Here is a 16,623-nt window from a genome sequence, read left to right on the forward strand (position 1 = left end):
TTCACTGTACAGGAAGGAGGTGAGAGTTTTGGAGGAAGGGAAAAGGGTGAGCCCTGTGCAGTGGGAAATGGGCCTGGATACTGGTATTGGTTTGGGAAGCTGGGAGAGCTTATGTTAACAAGTACCAGCTCATGATGTTCTGATCAAAAAAGGATTACCCTTTAAGGAAATCGAATCTGTGTTTATGGGTGTATGTGTTGTGTTTAGGGGAATTTGGGTGGTCCACAGCCATCAGGAGCTGTACTAAATGTTGAGCTGTGAACACCAGAAATAGGCACCCCAGCTTCAGATTCTCTAGATCCCCTCTGCTCCACTCTACAGCAAAAGGAAAATAGGAAAATGGGTGGGTGTGGGGATGTAGGGAAAGTATCAGGCAGCTAAGAGAGAAAAACTTGAATTTGTCAATCTAATAAATACAGCTTCCAGAACAGTGCTGTATATCAGCAGGAGCACAACTGGTATCCTGCTCTCAGATAAGAACCATTTTACCATGCTTTCATAAATCCATCCCCTTGAGAGGGGGTGACAGTATCTTGGGTACTCAGATAATGGTACTGGGTGATAGTGGATGGTGTCCAGTGTCTGAAGCAAAACATCTATCACAGGCATTTTTATCTTGTTTAAATTATGAGAGATAATGCTAAGAATGCATCCTCAGTTATTTATCCTCTACACCTTTTCCCCAAAGCTTGCATTATCTAATTTCAGAGCCATTTTCACTTGCTTTTTAGTCCATACATGTTCAGGGCACATCTTTGGAAGGCAAAAGTGTAAGTTGATGGCATAATGTCAGCAGCACTGGTAGTACAGCTAGGAAGGTTAAAAATAAATAAATCCCTTCTAGTATAATCTGCTTCATTTGGGTATTGTGTGAGTTATGAAGATCACCTTTTGCAGAGCTCAGGAAACCTCAGACATGCTTGTGACCATCACAAAGCACAACAGTACTTTTCAGTCTGCAGGAGGGACTTGTTATCCCCAAAAGTCTTTCTTCTTCCTCTGATTATTTAGTACCTGCCAGCCACAAGCTTAAACATTGGTGACTATAGGATGAATGACCAGAAAATGACTATTTTTCTAGGAGACAGGGACAGAGCAGCAGGGATTTGCCTGCATTTAGTTTTCCTAACCTGTTTTCCACTATCTCAGTGTTTAGCTTATGTGGTGTTTACAGACACTATTTCAACCAAACAAAATGACAAAAAGGAAAATAAAAGCATAATTCACGGATGGGAACTAGTCTACCACCAGCCTGCATAAACATATGTCAGGACCTGTGACTGGGGGAGTGCAGATCATCTTCTCTAATGAAATGGCTCCTCCACCTACCTGTCATGGTTGGAAAGCGAAGGAGAGATCAGAATCCCCCTAAATGGAAATTATAAATGCCTTATTATGCCACAATAAAAAGCCCATACTCACCTATCCGTCAGTCTCTTCCAGCAGGAAGAATTCATATATATATATATATATTTAAAAAAATATGTATAGGGTTTTTTGAGTTTTGGTGGGGTTTTTTTGGTTTTGGGGTCTTTTTTGTTTGTTTTTTGGGGGGGGCTTTTGTGTTTGAAAGGGATAATTGCACCAGATTTCATCCCAGTCCTCCTGTGGTGGCTTTCTTTGAAGCTGAGCAGATAAACAGTGTCTTCAGGGACTCTGTCTAAACTCTTTACACACATTTGTTCAAAATGAAAATGTGAGCTGGCAGCAAGCCAGACTTCCCCTGTCTTCTCCCGTTTTCCTTCTGACCCCCGAGAGACACCAGGGATGTGTACACATATTTCACGTGGGCTTTTCTGCCCAGAATTCTGATCATCTCAGAGCTGGGCCACTGCTAGAGAGAGAAAGCCTAGGTGTTCAGCTAATCCCTGGATGGTTTTACATTTTTATGGCTACTAAATGTATTCAGAATTCACCTTTCCTTTCCTAATTGCATGGCAGTGTAAGCCTGTACATTTTAGGGGGTTATATACCTCACCTTCAGAGACGATTTGCACAGCTTCTGGTTCCTGCATTTGCTTCACTTGTAGAAGTACAAATCCGTGCTGCACGTCCACTCAATTATTGTGGAAGGGTCACTGAGTAGTCAGAGGCAGGAAAAGTTGGCCATCAATAAAAACAATAAAAATTCAGTAGAACTTTTGATGCACTCTACAAATCAGTGACATTGTTCTTTTAGGTGTCAAACAAAAATGCGTTGCCATTTACAAGACAAGCTTAGAGAAGAGCTAAAAATCAAACAGAAATTTCTTAGCTACCTCCTTGTCAGCTGAGAGCATCACCAAGACCATGGCTACCAGCATACCTAGTGAGCTTGCTGCATGCAAATAGCACCTATTTCACAAGCTCCCAGATAAACCCAGTGATCATTTGAATTGCTGTTAGCCTGAAGCACACTACAGAAGCAAGGGGAGCACTCAGGAAACAAAAACCCAGGGAAATATGTGTGAAATGTAATCCTGTTACCATTTGCCACATACTGAAGGCGTGTGTCATCAGCACAGGAAATGAACAGCTATAGATCAGGAGTATCCCCTGGACCTAGGAGAAAAGCTGCAGAGGATTTTTCATTGAGCTAACCTCATAATCTAGACAAGCTTTCAAAATGTGTAGACACTGCTCTCCTTATCCTGGCAATGCCGCCCACATTTCTTCCCTTGCTTCATGTTTATTATTGCACTTAATTGGCCAAAATGATTGACATGTTTCTGCTTCAATACAAATTCTCCTGGGTGGAGGGTTGGGGCTTAGCAAGGGGATTAGAAATAGGCCTTACTTGATGTTAATGGATTCCTGTCGAGTACAAAGCAAGCAAGGATGAAAACAATAATACTACATTCTTCCAGTGGAATCATTCCTGCTTCTTTTCTTCAGCCCTCAAAATTAAAAATGTTCTTTATATTTCCATTTTTGATGTGGCATCAAATCATGAGCATTAATGTTTGCTGCGATGCAGTTTATAATCAGCTTATTCATTATTTAATGGTGGACTTACTGCTTTTTCCTCCACTCATATCTAGGAAACCATTTTTACATTACATTTTTAGTTTCTGAAGATATAATTGATCTAAGCATGTGGTGTACAAAGCAAAAAGCAGATGGGGTTGTCACCTGTGAAGAGATTGAGAACAAGTTTTATTTCCCTCAAGGAATCTTCTATCTGTATGCCACTATCATGAATATGTCCATTTTCTGGCTCCAAGCTTAAGACAAAGAAGTTCCTGCCAAGCAATTACCTGCCTGCTTTGGAATTCACTGCCTGCTTTCAGTCTCACAGCCCTACATTCCTGCAGGTGGGACAGGAAGTTCACAGGTTGGGATTATCTGGGTGACTGACAAAGCCAACACTGTGATAATACTTCATACTGCCTTTATTTCTCCTTAGCAATTGAAGCTGTGACCCTCCCTGTGCTCCTAAAGGGGAAATGCCAATGGTGCTGTACAGTTGCAGTGCTAAATCCATTGCTAGTAAAAGTCACCCATGAGCTGAGGGTGGCTGAGCTACCTGAATCCATGGGGCTTGAAGTGTAGAATTTAGTTAATTACCAAAAATGTCTGTATCTGCTATGATCATCAGCAAAAGCACTGTCCTAGTTCTGCTTCCTGCTGTTTCCTGCCCCTGCTACAGGTGCATGACTATGGAGGTGAAGGTCTGCTGCCTAAAAAGATGCCCCAAATCTTCTGAGATCTCATCATGACTACAAGCTCAAAATGTCTGTTTTTACTATGTCTTTGAGAATCCTGCTGTTGTATTTGAAATTCAAGTGAAATTCTCTTTGGACATCTTGAGTCTGCACACATCATGTGCCAAGCAGCAAGGCGTGCTCAGGAAAGCTGGAATTTATTTTTGACATACAGCATTATGAAATTTGAAAAAGTAAATTTGAAAATACTCAAAAAGGAGGTTTTGAATGCTTTGCACCTTTTTTTCTGAGGTTCACAGTGTCAAAAACACATATGTGGCAGTGCCCCCTTCCTCCTGGTCATTCTTCCACTGGCTGTCACAGAGCTCTCAGACAAAAATCAGCTTCCAGCTGCCTTGCCTTGCAGTCCACACTCCCAGCTGTGGATAAGAGCTTTACATTCAGAGCCTAAGGAACATTTGCAGTAACAGCTCTTTAGGGAAGGTAAACTATAGGTAGGGGAATCCCTGCCTCTGCTCCACTGTGAGAGTGAGAGCTCTGTGACACAAGCATCCTAAAGGAGGAAGATTTGGCTGAAGACATCCAGAGCACACCCTTCCCTTGATGTACTTTGCTCCTCTACTGACTTTTTTTCCTGTGTTATCATGAAAATCGGTCATGGGGCCGACATTACTGAGGCAGAACCTTAGGACAGGGGCATTTATTTAATCTGGCTGAGGATGGCATGTGTGTCTGTTCTCTCTTCTTGTTTAAACTGTGCTGAGTCATTTGTGATGAATAGCTCTAATGGCCCTGCAGATCAACTATACTGCTGGGTTTAGGTGTACCAGGAAGGTAGGGTAAGGATTATTGAGGCTTTACAGAGGAGATTAAGTGTAACCCACATTGAAGATATAGCAAAGACAGCAGAAGCAAAAGAGAAAAAAAAAAAAAAAAAAACCCACCAAAAAACCCCCAAACAAACAAAACCAAAAACCTTAAAGAAAAATTATTGTGAAAAAGTCATTTTGTGATTCAGGAGTGCTTAGAAAGAATACACCTTATGGTTATACATTTTAATTCTCATTGGCAGCAAGACTAGAAACTCTCTGGAAAACGCTTGTGGCCTGAACTTTGCAAAATACACCAAAAAAGGGTTACGAAAAGGCCTCAAAGTACTTGATCACTTTAAAATTTGTTTTTTGGGAATGAACTTTTGTGTCACTTGATATGTCACACCTGACATGCATTTTCTTTTGCCAGGGTCTCTACATTCAAGTTGCAAGCAGGGGGAATGGAGGAAGAGATGAAAGCAGACAGCCAGGATTCCTAGTCTTTGAAATGACCCTCCCAAGAGCTTTAAGTGAAAACATGTGTAGATTTTTTAAAAATGTAAATAAATCCTTCACAACTGATCTAGAATTCTTACCCGTTTTGTTCAGCTTTGCTTCTAGCCAAGAAAATGTCTACATTCTTAGTCTAAACACATCCTCCTTGTCTGTAATTTTTCATAATTAAACACATTTTCCATAGTGTGTAATCCAACTGGGGCAAGTCTAGATGATTGCCTTTCCATGTTGTTATAAATCCTTGCTACAGAAGGAGGGGAGAACTCTCTGAGCATGCCCAAGTAAAACATGAACAAGCACAAGACCCAAAACAGATTTTAATGTCTCTGCAGCTTGCCAACTCCTTCTCCGACCCCACAGCACTTGGTTGTACCAATAAAGAAGGGCAGGCACGTCTGCTGTATTTGCTGCAGCCCCAGTGGCTGCAGTGCATCTCAATTTTGAGATTGTCCCAAAACAGAATGGTGGCTTGCAGATTTGCCCTCAGTTTTTCCCATGTGATGTCAGCAATGATGCAGATTTTTCTTACTTTGAAGTGGCAGCCTGCATATGTCAGAATTTCCTCATAGTCTGTGAGACACGTCCGAATTGCCAAGGTATTTATTGTAACTCAGGAATAGCTGACCAAGCATCCTCACAAGACTGAGGTAAAGGAAGACTAGGATGAGAAACCTTCATTTGTCTGCTTTAAAGATCTGACTCTGCTCATTGACCATGATTTGAATATGAGTGGAGTTCTGGTTGAAACATGCAGCACAGACTCTTAAAATACTGCCAGTAGCCAAGGAGAGCTGCCCTTTGCAGTTAGATAACTTCAGTGTTCAAAATTTTCAAGGAATTTCCTGTAGTAAGTAGAGAAAAGTACAAATTATACTGAAAACTTGGACACAGCTGTATCTGCATATCTTTAGTAAAACTGAGAAGTTTTCAAAGGATGCTGTTCTTTGTGCCTTTCTACATCTGGTCACCTAAACACAGAGATGCAAAGTAAAGATTTCTACCAAAACCAAAAAGGATGTTTGCAGGATTTCAGTTTTGTCTGAAAGCAGATCAGTTTTACAACAAGAATTTCAGAAGAATTGAGTATCTCCATAATTTTCAAAAGTCTCTCTGGTTCAAAAAGTACTCTTCTCTTTGATCTGTTTATCTTCAATTGAACAGATTCTCTGTATTGCTTTTAGTCCCCTTACTATTTAGCTCACCCTTTTTTAAACTTAATTACTTTGCTGACAGAAGATGGTTTTGTGAGTGAAGAGGTCTGAGACCCATTCCCAAGTAGTTATTCATTTCAGATGTTCCTTCTTCAAAATCATGAGATATACAGTTTGTAGGATCATAGTCCTCTGAGGAAAATAACACCAGGCAATGCTCAGCACCTTAATACTGCTAAGAAAATGAGCAGCATCCTTCAAGGGTCCTGACACAAGGAACCAGAGGCTCTACTCAGCAGGACATATGAGGGACAGCAAACTTAGCCAAAGTATGCTTTCTCAAGTCTTTCACTTATTTTAGAAAACCACAGCAGCACTGTATATTCTTCAAGTATATTTGCTGTGTGCTTTGAAAGCACCTGCACACCCACACTCCATCACTGAAGAGCCCTGTGGCCAATGTTATAATCACTGAAGCAACTAAGTACAAATCAAGTAAATTTAGACCACCATCCTTTTGAGATGATTTCATCTTTCATTTCTTATATCTTTTACAGATGATCTGTCTCCTGACATTTTCTTTGATTCTTAGTTTTACAGAGAGTTTACACCTGGAGTTTTACAGAGATTAATTTTCCTGCAGACATGTCTTGCTTATTTGTCCTGTCACCCTCTTACTTCACCATGCTTAAGTGTTTCTGTTGTTCTGCTTCTGTAGAAGTCACATGTACATTTTTATATAGCCTGTTTCTAATATTCACCAGTCATGTCTTCAAAATGAAGGACTTTGACTTCTAACTTTTTGATTATTTATGTTCTTGCTTGCTTCTCATATATATTTTTTTGTTTCTTTAGGAAAAAGAAAAAGCATCCACAATGTATGTTTGGTACGCTGTGGACAAACACTGGGTATAATCAGGGATTAAATGATGCAGTGTTTCAAATTGAAAAAGAATTTTGTGACTAGAAAATTTACCATCCATCATGATGCCTCTGCACAACTGCAGATGCTATGTTAGTCCTATTAGCAACACTAGCATCTAGCAAGGTAGAGGTCATCTCTCTCTCACACTTGTCAGACTTGAGACTATATTTGAGGTATGGCTCATATTTGATGTCCCTGTTTGCATTGCTTTCAAAATTTTCAGTGCAAACACGAGCTACAATAAATGCCTTTCTTTACGTGCAGCTCCCCTTTCGACCGGCCCGTGCTGCTAGGAAAGCAAACAGCCTCTTCTTGTCCCTTGAAAGGGGAAAAGGCTGCTGGAGCAGCCTGTGGCTGTGTGAGAACAAACAGGAATGACTCACCAGCTGGCCTGGGTGTGCTGTGCAGGGGGGATGTAATCCCACTTTGACACCTGGTGATGGATTTGCAGATCCCCAGGTCATTGCACAAACAAGCAGAGCAGGTTCCTCCCTTGCTGTGAGCTAAGCATGCACCTGAGTGTGCTGAAACCCAGGGGATTCTGCTTAGATCCCAGCACTGCTCTAGCTTCCTATCTTCAGTGGCTTTTCAGCTGAGCACACCTTCCAGTGCAGGAGATTCTTAAACTGCTCGATGGCAGCAGAGAGAAGTGAACACCAGAGGAAGGAATGCTCTGTTGTGCTCTTCTTCTCATGTTCTTTATTAAACTGATCTAACATCAATGTCATGACACAGGGCATGCCATTCCTAAAGTTCATTAAACCACACTACATTAATTAGGTGATAGAATAGTCCTCTTGGCCACTGTAACTCTGGTTCTACCAGCATAAGGAGACAGAGTGAAAAATCACATCCACTGGTCAATATTTACTTGCTCTGCTGATCCAAAAGACAATAAGGAAAAACATGGTGAAAGTAATGGTGAGGAACAAACAGAAACTCAGGACAAATGGACATGAATAGAATATTTACAAGTCCATCATTGTCCGTGCAGGTGTTGGGTGTTCCCAGTTTTCATCCTGAAGTGCAAACAGAAGAGTTCCTACCTCCTGCTCCACAATGGCCTCATGCTTTTTGCAGTGTCCTGGACCCATAAAGAACACTGAAAGAACCCTAAAAAACAGAGTCTGAGGTCAACATTTGAGAAACTGGCTGATGATGTCAACAGACAGTACTAGCTTTCCAGCCCAGAAGGAAATGTAGGAAGAGGAGTGAAAAATCAAATAGATACAGCACAAAGAGAGGGAAAATCCCAAACAAACCAAACAACTCACCCACACAGCAGACCAAAAAGGAGCAACAAAACCACAGAAGAAGGTGTCTGAAATCTGAAAGGCTCCAAAAGTGATCTTGTTAGAGATATAAACTATGATTCTGTTTTCTTTGAAAGAGAAACTTAACAAAATCTTAAAAACTTTCAAAAAATTACTCATAAATTCCAAAAGAACACATTGTGTGCTTTCTCTCTTTTTCATTTCATTTGTTAACTGCAGCTTTCTATGTTTTTTTCTTTCGTTTGCCTAAATCTTGTCTTTTCAAGCCCAATTTACTGGATTAACCTTGTTGCTCAGATAGCAAAGTTTAACTCCAAGATAAGCCTCTCGAGGGGATTTATGTGAAAAATAACTTTTCAACCTCCAGAGCCTCCTCCAGCTCTGACTTAGTCATGGAGAGTCCATACCAGCTGACCCAAAAGCCATCCTGGCTTGGTGCCTGGCTATAACTCAGAGGTTTCTGAGCAGTGGCCAAAGGAGTCTGTCAGAAAGCAAAACATATGTAAGCTGTTTTTCTCTGAACTGTGGGGCCTGAATACTGAAGTAAGAGGTCCAGCAAACTTCAGTATGGCTCATCTTCAAAGCAGGACAGGAACGGTGTCTCATCATGCCTGGGAAGTGCTGTGGTGGCAGTTGTGCAGAGAATAAGCTTCAGGAACTCTGTGATTCATTGGTATCAGGCTGGTCCACTCCAAAGCTGCTGAAATGAAGGTGACTGTGAGTGAATGAAAGCTAATTTGTGTCTTGATTATGATGGAAACAGGGGCTAGTGCTCCTCATGGTGAATTGCAGTTGTTCTGCCAAGATCTGTTGTGAGTTCTGAGTGAGTGGCAACTCAAAACTGCATCACAAGCTGAAGTAGTGTGGCATGCACATACCCTCTGAACAGAGACTGAGCTTCCTCAGGATTTCTCCTGAGAGAAACTGTGAGAGAAGCAGAGAAAAGAGAATCAAAACAATTATTATCTCATTTGCTGCTCCCTCTTTATACCCATGTAGAATGTGGCATAGAGATTGTTTACCCAAGGTGATTGCTTAATTAGATTTATAGTGATAGTTGTTTAGATTCATTGACCTGTTGGATCCATGTGTGTGTCTGGACTCCCAAGAGAGAGTCATGAGTTTTCTAGTTAGTTAGTTAGTGATAGTTCTTGTTAGTGTAATATAGTGCAATAGAGTTATAGCATAATATAGTATAACAAAGTAATTAACCTTCTAAAATCATTAGAGTCCTACACATCATTCTTCTCAGGTGTTGGGGGTCACTTTTACAATAAAAGTAACCTAGGATAGACTTTGAAGAAAGGGCTTCACAAAGACCAGAACCAGAAGCACACAATTATGTGGGTATGTGAATTGCATTTTTTAGCATATGAGACATGCCTGACCATCCCTGGGTTCCAGGATTCTGTGATACCATGAGAGAGCAGCCCAAAGATGCTGGTGTCAGAGAACTGGCCAATATTCTGGCTGCAGACAGTCTGATTGAAATGGTGTGTGCTTAAAATTGCTAAATTTTGTAATGGGGAGGAAGCAGGGCGACCTGCCATTCTGCCCAACTCCAGCATTCAGAAACCTTGAATAACACCTTCCCTTCCTGACACCCTCTCCTTTCTCAATCAATCAGAGGACTGACTTAACACCATGAAAGCAGACAATTTCATTTTACAGTCTTTTTATGTGTGTTCTGGTGCTGGAGCATTTAGAACTTTCATTTCCAGGCACTGTGGGTGAGAAACATACTCCTTTAAAAATAAAGTGAGATTTTCAGGCAGTAATCTCTGTGAGGCAGCTATAGTTTTCAGAAAAAAAAAAATGTTCAGACTAAAAGTGCAAAGCCTGTAACTGCTCATAAATCCCTGTCTGCACCAGGCCTTATGCAATAAAGCCCCAGTCTGGCTGAGACCCCAAAACTCACAAATTTTAAGTTACAATATGATAAAGATATAATGGGTTTATTTTTCTCTCCTGTTCAAGATAATCCTGCACAAGCACAGTTACCAAGCTAAAGAGATCTGTCTTAAAAACCAACTAGAAAAGACATTGACTCTCTTGCACACCAGTTACTAACTGGCATATTTCCAGGCTTTCTTTCTTTTACCAGTTAACAGAGCAATAAATGGGAGATATTTAAGATTTTAATTTCTGCTAAAACCTGACCGTGTGGGAGATAGTCCTATTTTTTCAGTGGTGTATTCCTTTTTATGTGAAAAAGTAAGATCGAGTTAGTATTGGGATCTTTGCAAGATGAGTGTTCACTGGTGAGCAATTCATATTTGAAATATCTGCATGATATAAAAATACCTTTAAAATATACCTCCTTAAAAAGAGCAATAGCCAAATGCTGTCTTACACATTACCCAACCACTTTATTTAATTTTTTAGTAAATGTTGTTTGTGATTTGGTCTATGCTGCTGCCACAGTCCCATTTGGCTGTCGCTGTCACTTTAGGTGATGCTGGTCCGAGCTGTCCCATTGCAGCTCACCTGAGCTTCTCCTCAAGGAGCTGTCCTCACTGCCACATCCAGGAGCGCTCAACTAGGAGCTGTGCCCCTAGTTGAGCAAAACCAAGCCCACCTCAAGGGCAAAATTCACTCTTGGCTTGATACAAGTCTCAACTCTTGAGAATTAGCAGTGGAAGTCACAGAATCACAGAATAATGAGGTTTGAAGAGACCTCTGAGATCACCAAGTCCAACCTGTGCCATGACACCACAGCTAGACCATAGCACCAAGTGCCAAGTCCAGTCTTTTTTTAAACATATCCAGAAATGGTGATTCCACCACCTCCCTAGGAAGACAATTCCAGTATTTTATTATTCTTTCAGTGATTTTTTTTTTTCCCTAATATCCAACCTAAACCTTCCCTGACGTAGCTTGAGGTCATCTAGCACTGTTCCTGGCTGGACATTCAGGAAGTGTCTCCAGGAAAGGCCAGGCTGTGGACGTCTGATCCACGTGCAGATATTTTTTTCCCAGCACAGCCAGTGCAAATGCTGCACAAGGTCTCAGAGCTGAGTGTTCAGCTATGGGTTCTGAGCCTTACATGGTTTTCTTTAGAACTCCTGAACTGATGAAGACAGGCTGAAGGGTCTATCTGTCTCTTCCAAGAATGTGTGTGGATGTCTGCGTGTGTATTTTATGGCCAGGAATTTTCTGCAGAGTTTCTTATTTACTTTTGTGATGGGCACTAGGCCAGGATGACTGTCTGTCTCCGACCTAAATGGGCTTATAACTTTATCAAGCATTTTTCACTGATGCTTTGGGGATGAGGAAAGTGGACAGACTGTGCAACTCCAGGGACCTCCAAAGAAGTGATGACTTGGGCAGCTCTGAGTGCCTGTATATGCTATTTGCAGGCCAGATACATATAGGATTGATTACTGGTTTTTCAGGGTGACAAACTTATGAGGGCAATTTTAAGAGCATTTGTATGTTCCTTTGATAGAGGGAAAGATTGAGTATGACTTAGTTTCTCAATTTTCCTTCCGTGCCTGAAGAGCCTGAAGCAACTCTATGGCCTGTTGCACCATTTCCCCAAACAGAAATTTTAATTTATAATGTTGTCCACAACAGGGCTAGTAGACTGCATTGCTGAATGAAACAATGGCCTGTTCCCCAGCAAGAAAATTGATTAATAGAGAAAAGGGCACAGAAGTAAAAGAGTAAAAGTACATAGGAATTTTGCTCTCTACTCTTTGCTATTTCTTGGCGTAGGGAGGTCCCCTGTACAGCAATTTTATTTTAACGAGGCATCCACTTCACCTTGACTACACGCTTACATCAGTCACAAATATATAAGCATCTCCATAATGAGTTCCTGTACCTTCTCATACAATAAATAGAAAATAAAAGACGTTTAAGAAGATATTAAAGACCTGATTGAAGTAAAAAAAGAAACTAGGAAAATTTGAAGATAATTATATCCCTACTTCACCTACAGGTCCAGAGGATTATAGAGATCATTTATGGTATCCACTATTGCTGTGTAACATGCTACAATAAAAGAAAACACAAGATGCAGTGTAGTGGCAATGGATTGATTTAATCAAAAAGCCTGAGCATTTACTCTGAATTTCATTCCCTTTGGCAATTTATAGAGAGAACACAGGGCCTCCAGCCAGCTTCTTCCTCTATGCTCTGTGTACAGAGCTGAGACTGTCTCTTATGTATAATGTATTTTAAATATCAGATGTCTGCCTACCTGTCTGCTCAGGACTGCCAAACTCAAGCACTTAAATAAAATTTGTGGACTCTTTTTGGTTCACACACTCCCCATAAAGACAACCAAGATATTAGGTGAAAAGTCACAAGGGTTTTTAAATTATTCTCACTATCGACCTTCAGTCTGTAGCTGAGAGATGTGCACCCATGTCAGAAGGTGCTCTCTGCAGAGACCTGCAGTACTTGGAATTTGCTGTGAGAAAAAAGGGAGGTGAGCTGAATTTCCCAGGAAAATTGCCTGCTTCCCATAGCTAAAGCCTAAGGAGAACTCCAAACATCATGGAAAGTCTTGGAAGTCGTGCTGGATTCTTCCAGATCTGCAGTGCTGAAGGAAGCCCCATAGATGGAAGAAGCAAGAGGCATGTACCTATACAGACAACTTCTCTCCTTGCCCACTGTGGAGCTCTGACTTTAGTTCTTTAATCTCCACATTAGGAATAAACAACCACCCAACCAAGAATAAAAAAAAGGCGTGTAAAGAATATGTCCTGCTTTTGTATGTTGAAAACTTACCAGCAGGCAGAATTATTACTGCCATGGAAAAAACAATTTGACCACACAAAAAGCTCTTGTGCTAAAGGTTAAAAAGGCCTTTGCAGATTTGAATGGGGTGTGTTGAGAAGAAGGAAGTTTCAGGTGCAAATGAATCTTGTGCTCTCACGTTTCTAGTCTATTAAAAATAAGTTATTTTTCTTTCACTTCAGAAACTTAAAAGCAAGACAGCACTAATATAATGGCACATTTTAACACAGGGAGTGTATATTTGATTTGAAAAGTCACATTTTCAAATCCATAATTCCACTAAATTGAAAGCAAGAAGGGAAGTTAACATCTGATTTGGGTTGACAGCTTTGCAGCCAATAAAATTTCCCTTTCCACTACTACTTTCTAACATATCTTTTGCCCCTGAGAGTCTCTGTAGCAGAATGCTGGCAGCAGCAGAACCCAGAAGAAGGAACTTGGCTGTTTCCAGCAAAGGATCATTCTCATTAGGAGATGTCAGCTGCCGGCTGGCTGCTGAGATTTACAAGAGCTGGTTCCAAAACTCAAATGCTAAGTGCCTCTTTCTCTCCTCTCCATCCTACTTCACACTGGAGCAAAGAAAGTTAAGGATTAAAATGGAGGAAGAAAACTCTTCCAGTACTGATTTGTCAAATAGAGCTGAAAGCATAAGCATAAACAGACAAGCGTGCTTTCTCCTGCCTGGTAGCATCAAAGAAAACATTCACCAAACAATATCCTCTTTCATAATGAAAGTCACTACAGTCCTCACTAATGAGTGCTGTTCCAGGAGCCACAGCTAAAAAAATGTATGTATAGTTGTGATCTTCTGGCCTCTGCAAGTCTGGTTGTGACCATGACTACTCATTCTATGAACTTACATTTCTCTTTAGGCCGTTGAAGGAGCAGGGTTAAGGTCATTATTGAACAATAATCATGAAGAAATCATGAACCAGAACCTCAATTACACTTAGTATTTATCTCCAAAAATATCTGCCAGTTTTTCTCTCCTTAATATCAAGTTATTTTTGAGAACCAGATCTGAATGGCTAAGTGCTCCTGGTGATGCTTTTGTGATGCATGCATTGCAGTGTGTCTGTCAGGCTTGCAGTGAGACTGCAGCTCTGCCTGGCCATGAGCCAGCTACTGTATTGCAGACTTATGCCCTTTGGGGTTTTCCTGGCTCAGAGGCACACAAAGTGCATCCTGGGGCTATTTCTAAAATTACTGCTTATAATTTTCCTTCCCTCTGAGTCCTGTAATTGGACTGATGCTAGTAAGGTGTCTGGCTTTTCAGGAAAGTACTTCAGAAGAAAAATCCTAACAATCACTTTAGAATGTGTTTTTAATTATACTCCATTACCCACTGCCATGACCCCATGAAGGGGTTGAGTGTATGGCAAAAGAATTTTGTCCTACCTTGACAATGGGTTTATTACTTGTCGGGTAAAGGGCAAAGACTGAATTTTTATACAGATCTTTTGAATGCCAAATCACCAAACATACAGAAAGAGAGACATATAAACAAGATTATTTTCTGTACTGCATGTACCATATGCATGTGTATTTGCATCTTATGGGAGATGTTCTGCCCTGCTAATCTGTCTCTACATGCAAAATCTAGTGCCTCCTATGGAATTCATTGGACAGACCCAAAGTCATATAGATTTTCTTTCTGTTCGTCTCCTCAAATATTTTCTGATATATGTTGGAAATAAAAAATAAAATTAAAAAAAAGCCCTGCAATTAATTGCATAAAATAACCAGTCACATCTGTACTCAAGTGAGAAAAATATAAATAAGCCCAGAAAATTGAGATGTGTCTAGCCTGAGCTCCCAGGCACTCTGCTATCATATTATGTTTTTGTGTGATCCTACATCCACAGGAGGTATTTTCCCTAAACAAAATATGCAAAATCATTTTTTTCCCCAAAATCATCATTCAAAATGTCCATGCTTCTCAACAGCTGCTGAAGATGCTTTTGAGGGCCAAGTTGCTCTGGTGGTGAAAATCCTGCTGCTGGAGATCCCCAGTGTGGCTTTGCATGAAGCTGCCTACACCAGAGTAGTACCAAGGGCTGAAATTAAGCTCTGTGGCACTGTCTTTCCTTTTCCTAAACATTCAGGGTGTGGCAGGGGAACTCTATTTCATGGGCATTGGCAGCAAAGGTCTATGTTGTACAGGAAACTGAGGCACAGACAGAAATGTTCATCTGGGAGCCCCTGGTTTAACACCTGGGTTTCAGTTTTCTTGGATGAGGGATGTGACTAATTAGCCATGAGATGCCAACTCTTACAACTCCACATGCATTTCCTACAGCTGAGAGGCACAAGACATATACAATACAATTTGGTGAGCCAAGAGAGGAGGAAGGCCAGCAGTACACTGAGATTGTTGGCTCCTCAGTGTTGGAATCTGAGGTATTGATGATTCTGAGATTGTAAAAGTCTCTGTCTCTCAGCCCCGCTGCCAAAGCAGAAGCCATAATTGGTCTGTGCTGGTTTCCAGGTTGTTTATTCTGTTGATCTCTCACATGTTCTGCTGCCCTGCCCAGCTCTGTCCTGCAGGGCAGCGTGTGGGGCTCTGCCCTCAGTGGGATGTGACAAACATTAAATACCAGAAACTCCCTGGGCTGGATTTACAAGAACGTGCCAATATCTGTCACCTACGTTGGACAGTGTGTCCCCAGCCTGAACCAACAGAAAAATGCCAACACCACAGTGAGACATGGAGGGCATGAAGAAGGAGAAAAAGGACAAGGCACACCCAATTCCTCCATCTTGTCCCCTTTGGACCCCTCATCTAGAATCCTAAAATTTTACTTTTGCACCTGTGCCACACTTAATTATTACTTATATCAAACCCTCAGAGCTGGTAATTCATCCTGTAAGATTGCAAACTCTTTTCCATGGGCAGAGATCACAGCCAGTGTCTCTGGGGGCTCTGTCCAGGGGGGTTCCTGACCCCTGCCAGGGTCCCAGGGCAGGCAGAGGGAAGCCCTGGATTCCCACACCTCAGGGACCCACCTTTCCAAGAGAGGATGGAAATGGTTCACGCCTGTAGCACTGAGTGCCTGGGCAAGCTAATGATGGCTCCCTTGGGAGTCTCTGATCACTCTTTCCCTCTCCTTGCCAAGTATTCATGTTCAGCAGCATCACTGTTGGGAGTGGACCTAGCAGTGTTAGGTTAATAGTTGAACTCGATAACCTTAGAGGTCTTTTCCAACCTTAATGAACCTGTTATGATTCTACAAGTACTGTGGCTGCATAAGATAATGAGGTCAGACTTTGTGTTGCATTAGAACTGTCAGAGCACCCAAAATTGGTAATATCCCTCCTCCTTCCATTTCTCCCTGGTTGCCTTTGACCCAGCATAAAATGTATGAAATGCCTTTGCAAGTTTTGGATCTAGTTGCCAGAGGAGTGGCAGAGGAATTGTCCTTTATCTCACAGAGTTGTTCTGAGTACCCAAAATATTGTGAGGCATTCAGATAAGAGCACAATGGCAAGATTAATAGTTAGGAATCAACATAAATACTGCCAAACCCTCATGATATGGTGGAAGCACACAGCTCC

This window comes from Lonchura striata, chromosome 2 (genome assembly GCF_046129695.1).
Source record: "Lonchura striata isolate bLonStr1 chromosome 2, bLonStr1.mat, whole genome shotgun sequence".
Classification (NCBI taxonomy): Eukaryota; Metazoa; Chordata; class Aves; order Passeriformes; family Estrildidae; genus Lonchura; species Lonchura striata.